This window comes from Macaca thibetana, chromosome 14 (assembly GCF_024542745.1).
Source record: "Macaca thibetana thibetana isolate TM-01 chromosome 14, ASM2454274v1, whole genome shotgun sequence".
NCBI classification, from domain to species: domain Eukaryota; kingdom Metazoa; phylum Chordata; class Mammalia; order Primates; family Cercopithecidae; genus Macaca; species Macaca thibetana.
Window position 1 is genome coordinate 8,964,886 of NC_065591.1, and position 12,208 is coordinate 8,977,093.

A 12,208-nucleotide genomic window follows, 5' to 3' on the forward strand; every position below is an offset into this window, starting at 1 on the left:
AAAAAAACCATGAAATCTAGCCAGGCATGGTGGCTCATGTCTGTAATCCCAGCACTTTGGGAGGCTGAGGTGGGCAGATCACGAGGTCAGGAAATCGAGACCATCCTGGTTAACACAGTGAAACACCATCTTTACTAAAAATACAAAAAATTAGCCGGGTGTGGTGGCGTGCGCCTGTAGTACCATCTACTCAGGGGGCTGAGGCAGGAGAATTGCCCAAACCAGAAAGGCGGAGGTTGCAGTGAGCCGAGATTGCACCATTGCACTCCAGGTTGGGTGACAGAGCGAGACTTCGTCTCAAAAAAAAAAAAAAAGTTTTTAATCAGCAGGGTCTCATAAGATGCATGTGAAATTGCTTAGGGATTTAACAGATGGTATTTGAGATTGCTGTTATTTTTGAGAACTCTTTTAGACAGAAGAAATCCCTAAGAACTAGGAGATAGTCTGTGAACATGCTTTGAGGTTACAAAGGAGGTGGAGTCTGTCCGTCACTTGCAAAGAGCTGATAACTTGAGCAAACATGTTAAACGAAGTCCCACTGGACTCCTGTTGTCCAGCATCATACTTCTTTTTTTAGCAGTGACCACAGCTGAAGAAATTCCAGAAGACTAACTTACGTGTGTAGTGACACTCCCTGTGGCTTTCCCCACCGCACTCCAGCCTGGGGAAAGCTACATGCGCAGGGAAAGGGGGAGAGGACACAACCACGAGATGACTCTGCTTAAATCACTTCGACCAGACTCAGGAAACAGCTGAGCCAAGGGGGTCCACACTGTGAATGTGACTTAACTGGTGTCTGCAGTCTGCTCAGGATCCTGAGTGCCAGGCCCACACTGCTGTCTCTGGTCACACATCCTGGGGTATCCCAAAGGCACCTCAAGTTCCCCCAGCCTGCCCTGCTGCCCTCAGCTCTCAGCCTGGGCTGATGTCTCAGAGGAGCTCTCCTTCCCCCACGCCATGCCAAAAGAGTCCCTAACTCCTCTTTTTTTTTTTTTTTTTTTTTGAGTCAGAGTCTCACTCTGTCACCCAGGTTGGAGTGCAATGGCGCAATCTCTGGCTCAGTACAACCTCCGCCTCCCAGGTTCAAGCAATTCTTCTGCCTCAGCCTCCCGAGTAGCTGGGATTACAGGCACCTGCCACCACGCCCGGCTATTTTTGTGTTTTTAGTAGAGACAGGGTTTCACCATATTGGCCGGGCTGGTCTCAAACTCCTGACCTCGTGATCCACCCGCCTCGGCCTCCCAAAGTGCTGGGATTACAGGCTTGAGCCACCACGCCTAGCCCCTAACTCCTCTTAACCCTTTGAAAGATTTCTACTCCTTCCCAGTTTTTTAGAGATGGGGTCTCACTATGCTGCCCAAGCTGGTCTCAAATTCGTGGGCTCAAGTGATCCTCCTGTTTCAGCCTCCCAAAGTGCTGCGGTTACAGGCGTGAGCTACCGCATCTGGCCTCCACTCCCTCTTTACCAATCCTAATAGCACAGCCCTGGTCCTGTCTCAGATCTGAACATGTACTTTACCTTTTTTTTTTTTTTTTTTTCTATCGCCGAGACTGGAGTGCAGTGACAAGATCTCGGGCCACTGCAACCTCCACCTCCCGAGTTTAAGCAATTCTTTGCCTCAGTCTCCCGACTAGCTGGGATTACAGGCACCCGCCACCACGCCCGGCTAATTTTTTGTATTTTTAGTAGAGACGGGGTTTCACCATCTTGGCCAAGCTAGTCTTGAACTCCTGATCTTGTGATCTGCCCGCCTCAGCCTCCCAAAGTGCTGGGATTACAGACGTGAGCCACCACACCTGGCCCACGTGCTTTAACTTTTGGCAGTACGATTCTCCCCAAGTTTCCCTGCTCCTCGGTGGCTTCCCAGTCCTCTGCAGAACCGGGGCAAGCTCCCTCCCGCAGCCTGCAAGGCTCGCAGGCGTGCACCTTCGCTTGGTTCCTTAAGCACATCAGGCTCCCTCCCATCACAAGACATTCGCACATGCCCTTCTTTTTTTTTTTTTTTTTTTTTTTTTTGAGACAGAGTCTCGCTGTGTTGCCCAGGTTGTAGTGCAATGGCACCATCAAAGCTCACTGCAGCCTCAACCTCTCAGGCTCAAGTGATCCTCCCATCTTGGCCTCCCAAGTAGCTGGCATTACAAGTGTGTGCCACCTTGCCCACCTAATTTTTATTTATATTATATTTTATTATTTTTTTTTTTTTGGAGACAGAGTTTCACTCTTGTTGCCCAGGCTGGAATGCAATGGTGCGATCTGGGCTCACCGCAACCTCCACCTCCCGGGTTCAAGTGATTCTCCTGTCTCAGCCTCCGGAGTAGCTGGGATTACAGGTATGTGCCACTATACCCGGCTCATTTTGTATTTTTAGTAGAGACGGGGTTTCTCCGTGTTGGTCAGGCTGGTCTCAAACTCCTGACCTCAGGTGATCCGCCTGCCTTGGCCTCCCAAAGTGCTGGGATTACAGGCGTGGGCCACTGCATTCAGCCTAATTATTTATTTATTTATTTATTTATTTTTAGTAGAGACGGGGTTTCACCATATTGGCCAGGCTGGTCTCAAACTCCTGACCTTGTGATCCACCCATCTCGGCTTCCCAAAGTGCTGGGATTACAGACGTGAGCCACTACGCCCAGTCTAATTTTATTTATTTATTTATTTATTTATTTATTTATTTATTTATTTTTGAGACAGTTTTGCTCTTGTCGCCCAGGCTGGAGTGCAGTGGCATGATCTCGGCTCATGCAACCTCCACCTCCCTGGTTCAAGAGATTCTCCTGCCTCAACCTCCTCAGTAGCTGGGATTACAGGCACCCACCACCACACCTGGCAATTTTTTTGTGTTTTTAGTAGAGACGGGGTTTCACCATGTTGACCAGGATGATCTCGAACTCCTGACCTCAGGTGATCCGCCTGCCTCGGGCTCCCAAAGTGCTGGGATTACGGGCATGAGCCATTGCGCCCAGCCTAATTTTTAATTTTTTTTGTAAAAATGGGATCTCATTATGTTGCCCAGGCTTTTTTTGAACTCCTGGACTCAAGCTATCCTCTTGCCTTGGCCTCCCACAGTGCTGAGATTGCAGGCATGAGCCACTGTGCCTGGCTGCACATGCCCTCTGCCTGCCTGTGTGCCTCCCACCCAGCCTTCAGCTGTCAGTTCAACCACACTTCCTTAGGGAAACCTTGATCACATTCCTTTGACTTATGCCTGTTGTTTGGAATCCCCTGGGGAATTTGTGAAAATACAGATTGCTGGGTCCCACCGTCGAGTTTCTGATTCAGTAGGCTTGGGGCAGGTCCAAGATTTGCCTTCCATTATGTTGGAGATAGGGTCTCACTATGTCGCCCAGATGCTGCTGCTGCTGCTGCTGCTGAGAGCAACACCATGAGAACCACTGGCCCGTGTCCTCACACTGTCCCCCTTCATCAGTCTACAATGACACACTCTCATTCATGTAACCCTTGGGTTATATCTGTCTCTTCTCTAAACTATGAGGTCAGGGAAGCAAAGACCCCTGTGTTAGCTCTTGTCAAAATTCTAACTGGCATACAGAGGTGCTCAGTAAATAGTTGTTGGCTGGATGCCAACAACTGGGCTCACACCTGTGATCCCAGCACTTTGGGAGGCCGGGATGGGAGGATCACTTGAGCCTAGGGGTTTGAAACCAGCCTGGACAACATAGTGAGACCCCCATCTCTGCAAAACTACAAAAAAATGGCCAGGCACAGTGGCTCATGCCTGTCATCCCAGCACTTTGGGAGGCCAAGGTGGGCAGATCACCTGAGGTTAGGAGTTTGAGACCAGCCTGGCCAATAGAGTGAAACCCCGTCTCTACTGAAAATATAAAACTTAGACAGGTATGGTGGTGCGTGCCTGTAGTCCTAGCCACTTGGGAGGCTGAGGCAGGAAAATTGCTTGAACCTGGGAACTGGAGGTTGCAGTAAGTCAAGATAGCACCACTGCACTCCAGCCTGGGTGATGGAGTGAGACTCCATCTCAAAAACAGCCAGGCGGTGGCTCACGCCTGTAATCCCAGCACTAGGCCGAGTCACAAGATAGCACCACGGTGCACTCCAGCCTGGGTGATGGAGTGAGACTCCATTGCTCAAAAACTCCAGCCTGGGCTGGGCGAAAGCGAGACAAAACAAAAAAAAAAAAAAAAAAAAAAAAAAACACCAAAAAAATTACCTGGGTATTGATGGCATGTGCCTGTGGTCTCAGCTCCTCAGGAGGCTGAGATGGGAGGATCGCTTGTGCCTGGGAGGTTGAGGCTGCAGTGAGCCATGATGACATCACTGCACTCCAGCCTGGGCAACAGAGCAAGACACTGTCTCAAAAATAAGTTATTGAACAAATGAGTAAATGAATAAATAAAAGGAAGCAAGCTAGTCTTCCCTACTTCCCCTGTGGCAGGCTGGTGCTCCAGAATTTATGTAGTGCTCTCCTACTGGAAAGCGATTAGATTCCCTATCAGTGATAATAAACATAATTTTTAACTTAGGAAGCTGAGGTGGAACGAGACTTAAAATAAATTTAAAAATGTGTAAGCAGGCTGTGCGTGGTGGCTCACGCCTATAATCCCAGCACTTTGGGAGGCCGAGGCAGGTGGATCACAAGGACAGGAGATCGAGACCATCCTGGCTAAGATGGTGAAACCCCGTCTCTACTAAAAATACAAAAAATTAGCCGGGCGTGGTGGCGGGCGCCTGTAGTCCCAGTTACTCAGGAGGCTGAGGCAGGAGAATGGCGTAAACCCGGGAGGTGGAGCTTTCAGTGAGCTGAGAATGCGCCACTGTACTCCAGCCTGGGCGGCAAAGTGAGACTCCGTCTCAAAAAAAAAAAAAAAAAAAAAACGTGTAAGCAAAAATTCCATTGTATGTAAGAAAAACTAATTCCACCTGAGGAAGAGAAAGAGTTAAAGTCCTTTAAAAATTGAGTGCCTGTTTTTCTGTGGCTAGTGAGCCTTATCTCTCGCTTTCCCGGGCATTGTGAACTCTGTTTCTCTAGCTGTGCAGCTGCAAGGTCACCAAACAGATCATCTCAAGTCAGAAAACATGTTGTTCCTTGAAAAGTAAGAAATAATGTAATGCATGTCTTAATTAAATAACTGTCTTTGTTTCTCGCTTCTGTAATATGCTTCCCCCTGCACAAATCTGCCCCTGCCCCACGAAATGCTTAAAAGGTAACCAGACTCTTTGTTCGGGGCTCAGTTCTTTGGATGTTAATCCGACTGGGTCTGTGCACCTGAGTAATTAAATAATTCCTCTTCAACCTCTCGGTCTTTCTGATTCCTTAATTATCCCGCTGCAGAGGCAGGAGGATTGCTTAAGGCCAGGAGTTTGAGACTGCAGTGAGCCATGGTCTCCTGGCTGCACTCCAGCCTGGGCAACAGAATGAGACCCTATCTCAAAAAACAAACAAACATAGTTTTAAAACCATTACTGCTGGGCGTGGTGGCTCAGGCCTGTAATCCCAGCACTTTGGGAGGCCGAGGTGGGTGGATCACGAGGTCAGGAGATCGAGACCATCCTGGTCAACATGGTGAAACCCCATCTCTACTAAAAATACAAAAATTAGCTGGGTGTGGTGGCGGGCGCCTGTAATCCCAGCCATTCTGGAGGCTAAGCCAGGAGAATGGCTTGAACCCAGGAGGCAGAGGTTACAGTGAGCCAAGATCATGCCACTGTACTCCAGCCTGGTGACAGAGGAAGACTCTATCTCAAAACAAAAACAAAAACAAAACAAAACCATTGCTAACTTTGCAAAAAGTAAGGGAACTTCCCAAGGATCCCTTCAAAACAAGAAAGGGTGTAAATCAGGGTGCTGGAACTGGGGCCTGGCCAAATGTTGATGACTCCATGACCTTGGAGATTAAGGAACCGCGGGGAACAGATTAGACCTTGAGTCCACATATGGTGGGGCAGCCGAAACCAAGGCTCGTAGTAGATTCCTATGGATCCTCGAAGGGGCTACCCATGCAGTGAAAGGTAGACCAGAAAACCTCCACCCACCAGTAAGGGAATTGATCGACAAACTCTGCCCCTTTCCTTTGTGGTGGAAAAAACTTAGGAATACCTGGACCCATGAATTCAGAACCTGTGCCTGCTCCCTGTACTCCCTTCAGGTCTGGGATGCCTGCCTCTAGGAAATGAATGTGTCATGCTAGTAGTGTCCCCTTGTGTCTAGTGGGAGTAACTACACATTTTTTCTTTTTTTTTTTTCAGAGGAGTCTTGCTCTGTCGCCTAGGCTGGAGCACAGTGGTGCGATCTTGGCTCACTGCAACCTCCGCCTCCCGGGTTCAAGCCATTCTCCTGCCTCAGCCTCCCGAGTGGCTGGGATTACAGGCGCCCGCCACCACGCCCGGCTAATTTTTGTATTTTTTAGTAGAGGTAGAGTTTCACCATGTGGCTCAAGCTGGTCTCGAACCCCTGACCTCAGGTAATCCACCTGCCTCAGCCTCCCAAAGTACTGGGATTACAGGCGTGAGCCACTGCACCTGGCAACTACACATTTTTCAAACAGAGCGCATCCTAAATCAGGATCTTCAGGTTTTCCTGAGATTAAGTCCAACTAATAAAAAATTCCCTTACACAACTCAATAGCAAAAAACAAATCACCCAATTAAAAAAATAAAATAAATAAACAGGCCAGGTGTGGTGGCTCACGCCTATAATGCCAGCACTTTGGGAGGCCAAGATGGGCGGATCACGAGGTCAGGAGATCGAGACCATCCTGGCTAACATGGTGAAACCCCGTCTCTACTGAAAATACAAAAAATTAGCCGGGTGTGACAGTGTGCGCCTGTAGTCCCAGCTGCTGGGGAGTCTGAGGCAGGAGAATGGCATGAATCCGGGAGGCGGAGCTTGCAGTGAGCCGAGATTGTGCCACTGCACTCCAGCCTGGGCGACAGAGCGAGATTCCGTCTCAAAAAAAATTAAAATAAAATAAAATAAAATAAAAAATGGATGACCGGGTGTAGTGGCTCATTCCCATAATCCCAGCACTTTGGGAGGCCAAGGTAGGCAGATCACCTGAGGTCAGGACTTCAAGACCAGCCTGGCTAACATGGTGAAACCCCATTTCTACTAAAAATACAAAAAGTTAGCTGGGCGTGGTGGCGCACACCTGTAATCCCAGCTACTCGGGAGGCTGAGGCAGGAGAATGTCTTAAACCTGAGAGGTGGAGGTTGCAGGAGCCGAGATCGTACCATTGCACTCCAGCTTGGGCAACAAGAGCAAAACTCTGTCTCAAAGAGAAAAAAAAAAAAAGGGCAAAGGACCTTCACAGACATTTTTTCAAAGAAGACATACAAATGGCCAACAAATTTACAAAAAGGTGCTCAATATCACCAATCATCAGAGAAATGGAAATCAGAACCACAATATCACCTGCCATTGGCCTAGAAAAGATAGGATGGGTGCGGTGGCTCACGCCTGCAATCTCAGCACTTTGGGAGGCTGAGGCAGGCGGATCATAAGGTCAGGAGATTGAGACCATCCTGGTTAACATGGTGAAACCCCGTCTCTATTAAAAATACAAAAAAAAAAAAAAAAAAAAAAAGATTAGCCGGGCACGGTGGCAGGCATCTGTAGTCCCAGCTACTCAGGAGACTGAGGCAGGAGAATGGTGTGAACCTGGGAGGCGGAGCTTGCAGTGAGCTGAGAACGCGCCACTGCACTCCAGCCTGGGCGACAGGGAGAGACTCCGTCTCAAAAAAAAAAAAAAAGATAAGTGTTGGTGAAGGTCCTCACCCTTGCACGCTGTTGGTGAGGACGTACTTGGTTCAGTTGTTATGGAAAACAGCATGGAAGTTCCTCAAAAAATGCAACGTAGAACTACCATATGATCCAGCCATCCCATTTCTGGGTATATATTTAAAGGGACTGCGTCAGGTGTGGTGGCTTATGCCTGAGATTAAGAGAATGGTGATGACTTTTCGTGTTTTTTTTTTTTTTTTTTGAGACGGAGTCTCGCTCTGTTGCCCAGGCTGGAGTGCAGTGGCCAGATCTCAGCTCACTGCAAGCTCCGCCTCCCGGGTTCACGCCATTCTCCTGCCTCAGCCTCCCAAGTAGCTGGGACTACAGGCGCCCGCCACCTCGCCTGGCTAGTTTTTTTGTACTTTTTAGTAGAGACGAGGTTTCACCGTATTAACCAGGATGGTCTCAATCTCCTGACCTCGTGATCCGCCCGTCTCGGCCTCCCAAAGTGCTGGGATTACAGGCTTGAGCCACCTCGCCCGGCCGGTGATGACTTTTCACAAGCATACTGCCTTCAGGCACTTGTTTAACGAAGCACACCCTGCACAGCCCAAAATCCGTTAAACCTTGAGTCACCACAGCATATGTCTTGCAAAGACAGGGTTGGGGGTAGGGTCACAGATTAACAGCATCTCAAATACAGAACAAAATGTAGTCTCTTATGTCTATTTCTTTCTATATAGACACAGTAACAGTCTGATCTCTCTTTTCCCCACATAGGACGCCATCAGAGGGTTTTAGATAGGCAGGAACAAGTCATTCTTGGGGTTCTAGAAGAACAGAGTCTGTGTAGGGTGTGTCAAAGATGTAAAACCTAGAGGCAGAGAGACTCTGACTGATCCAGGTGAGAGAAGGTGAAGCCTGAGCCAGATCCTGGGAGTAGGATATAAAGAAAATGGTTTACTGACTGGGCGTGGTGGCTCACACCTATAATCCCAGCACTTTGGGAGGCCGAGGCGGGTGAATGACCTGAGGTCAAGAGTTCAAGACCTGCCTGGCCAACATGGTGAAACCCCATCTCTGCTAAAAATACAAAACACTAGCCGGGCGCGGTGTCACATGCCTGTAATCCCAGCTACTCAGGAGGCTGAGGCAGGAGAATCGCTTCAACTTGGGAGGTGGAGGTTGCAGTGAGCCAAGATGTTGCCACTGCTCTCCAGCCTGGGCAACAAAAGTGAAACTCAGTCTTAAAAAAAAAAAAAGAAAAAAAGAAAAGAAAATGGTTTTACCTGGAAAGGATATGGGCTTTGGACACAGACTCTAGCTGGTAAAAATACAGGCTGCAGGCTGGGCACAGTGGCTCATGCCTGTAATCCCAGCACTTTGGGAGGCCAAGGCTGGTGGATCATTTGAGGTCAGGAGTTCAAGAGCAGCCTGGCCAACATGATGAAACTCTGTCTCTACTAAAAATACAAAAATTAATCACGCATAGTGGCGCCCATCTGTAATCCCAGCTACTTGGGAGACTGAGGCAGGAGAATAGCTTGAACCCACGAGGCAGAGGTTGCAGTGAGCGGAGATCGCACCATTGCATTCCAGCCTGGGTGACAGAATGAGACTCCGTCTCAAAAATAAAAAATAAAAATAAAAATACTGGCTGGGCACGGTGATTTAACGCCTGTAATCCCAGCACTTTGGGAGGCTGAGGCAGGTGGATCACCTGAGGTCAGGTGTTTGAGACCAGCCTGGCCAACATAGTGAAACCCCCATCTCTGTCAAAAATAAAAAACTAGGCCGGGCGCGGTGGCTCAAGCCTGTAATCCCAGCACTTTGGGAGGCTGAGACGGGCGGATCAGGAGGTCAGGAGATCGAGACCATCCTGGCTAACACGGTGAAACCCCGTCTCTACTAAAAAATACAAAAAACTAGGGGTGGCACGCTGTAGTCCCAGCTACTCAGGAGGCTAGGCAGGAGGGCAGGAACCCGGGACTTGGCCACACACTCCAGCCTGGGTGACAGAGCGAGACTCTGTCTCAAAAAAAATAAAAAAATAAATAAATAAATAAAAATAAAAAACTAGCCAGGTATGGTGGTGGGCACCTGTAGTCCCAGCTACTCAGGAGGCTAAGGCAGGAGAACCACTTGAACTGGGAGGTGGAGGTTGCACTGAGCCAAGATCACGCCACTGCACTCCAGCCTGGGAGATAGAGCGAGACTCCCTCTCAAAAACAGAATAAATAAATAAAATAAAAATACAAGCTGCATGCCAAAATCCTAAGGGTGACCTTTCAGTCTCCACCATTGGCAATCACAAGAATTTTGCCTGGCAGGCCTCATGGAGGGAAGCTGCCCTCCCAGCCCAGTTTAGTGCATTGCCTGTGCATTGCAGGTTTCCGGAGACAGTTGCAGTCAAAGACTCCAGGCCCCCAGTCTGCCCTGCACCTAAGCTCACCTGCATTCCTAGACGGGCACCTCTATTCGGGGACCTGGGCTGAGGCAGTTTCCAACAGCTTCTACCAAGACCTCCTGACTGGAGGCAATGACTGAGATCCTTTCTCCGCTTCGACTCAGTAGCTCTCATTCCAGCCCTTCTCCCCTGCCTCCCTAAAGTCCACTTCAGGTCAGGTCTGTAAAGAGCAAGGAGCTTTTATTCTTTTTATTCTGAAACTCCTTGACGGTGAAACTGTTCCCGTCTGACCCTCGTCCCGTGCTGTTCTGTAAAATGGAACGCTGGGGAGCTGGGACCTGTTTTTGCCTCTTGCTTGTAGGTTGCAGTGAATGAAAAGAAGCTTTTGTGTTACTTCAGCTTGCTTCGTTGTCCTAATTGACCACCTCCACACCTGGCAGCTTGAACTAACGATTCCCTTTCAAACACTTACAAAGCCACCTGCCGGCCTTCCATTTTCTAGGCTGAGATCCCAAATCATTTAGCCTTTCCTCATAGGGTCTATTTTTTTCTATCCTGAATTCATATAAATTGTTCTTTTCTGAAACTTTTCCAGTTCTGACATATCTCTTTTTATTTTATTTTATTTATTTTTGAGACAGAGTCTTGCTCTGTCGCCTAGGCTGGAGTGCAGTGGCACGATCTCGGCTCACTGCAGCCTCCGCCTCTCGGGTTCAAGCGATTCTCCTGCTTTAGCCTCCCGAGTAGCTGGGATTACAGGTATCCGCCACCATGCCCAGATAATTTTTGTATTTTTAGTAGAGACAGGGTTTCACCATGTTGGTCAGGCTGGTCTCAAACTTCTGGCCTCCCAAAGTGCTGGGATTACCCAGGTGTGAGCCACTGCACCCAGCCTATTTATTTATTGTTTGTTTGTTTTTGAGATGGAGTTTTGCTTTTGTTGCCCAGGCTGGAGTGCAATGGCATGATCTCAGCTCACCGCCACCTCCACCTCCTGGGTTCAAGCAATTCTCCTGCCTCAGCCTCCTGAGTAGCTGGGATTACAGGCACCTGCCACCACGTTGGGCTAATTTTGTTTTTTTTTTTTTTTTTTGAGACGGAGTCTCACGCTGTTGCCCAGGCTGGAGTGCAGTGGCGCGATCTCGGCTCACTGCAAGCTCCGCCTCCCGGGTTCCCGCCATTCTCCTGCCTCAGCCTCCTGAGTAGCTGGGACTACAGGCGCCCGCCACCGCGCCCGGCTAATTTTTTGTATTTTTAGTAGAGACGGGGTTTCACTGTGGTCTCGATCTCCTGACCTTGTGATCCGCCCGCCTCGGCCTCCCGAGGCGGGGAGGCCGGGAGTGCTGGGATTACAGGCTTGAGCCACCGCGCCCGGCCTAATTTTGTATTTTTAGTAGAGATGGGGTTTCTTCATGTTGGTCAGACTGATCTCAAACTTCCAGCCTCAGGTGATCCACCTGCCTTGGCCTCCCAAAGTGTTGGGAATTACAGGTGTGAGCCACCGCACCCAGCCCATATCTCTCTTTTTTATTTTTTATTTTATTTTTATTTTTATTTTCATTTTTTTTTTTTTTTTTTTGAGACGGAGTCTCGCTCTGTCGCCCAGGCTGGAGTGCAGTGGCCGGATCTCAGCTCACTGCAAGCTCCGCCTCCCGGGTTCACGCCATTCTCCTGCCTCAGCCTCCCGAGTAGCTGGGACTACAGGCGCCCACAACCGCGCCCGGCTAATTTTTTGTATTTTTAGTAGAGACGGGGTTTCACCGTGGTCTCGATCTCCCGACCTTGTGATCCGCCCGCCTCGGCTTCCCAAAGTGCTGGGATTACAGGCATGAGCCACCGCGCCCGGCCTTTTTAATTTTATTTTATTTATTTTTTGAGATGGAGTTTGGCTCTTGTTGCCCAGGCTGGAGTGCAATGGCACGATCTCAGCTCACTGTAACCTTGAAGGGGTGGCCTGCCCCTCCACACCTGTGGATGTTTCTCGTTAGGTGGAACGAGAGACTTGAGAGAAGGAATTGGACACAGAGACAAAGTATAGAGAAAGAAAAATGTGGGCCCAGGGGACCGGCACTCAGCTTACAGAGGACCCACGCCGGCACCGGT

At 49.2% G+C, this 12,208-nt stretch overlaps 1 long non-coding RNA gene across 1 annotated transcript in view; it reads right to left on the bottom strand.

Moving 5' to 3' along the window:
• Positions 1-11,175: 11,175 nt before the first annotated feature.
• LOC126935638 (uncharacterized) overlaps positions 11,176-12,208 on the bottom strand; it is a 40,527-nt gene continuing 39,494 nt past the window's right edge. The window contains exon 2 of the long non-coding RNA XR_007719266.1: positions 11,176-11,400. This is a non-coding gene — a long non-coding RNA (uncharacterized LOC126935638). The remainder of the gene's footprint in view (positions 11,401-12,208) is intronic.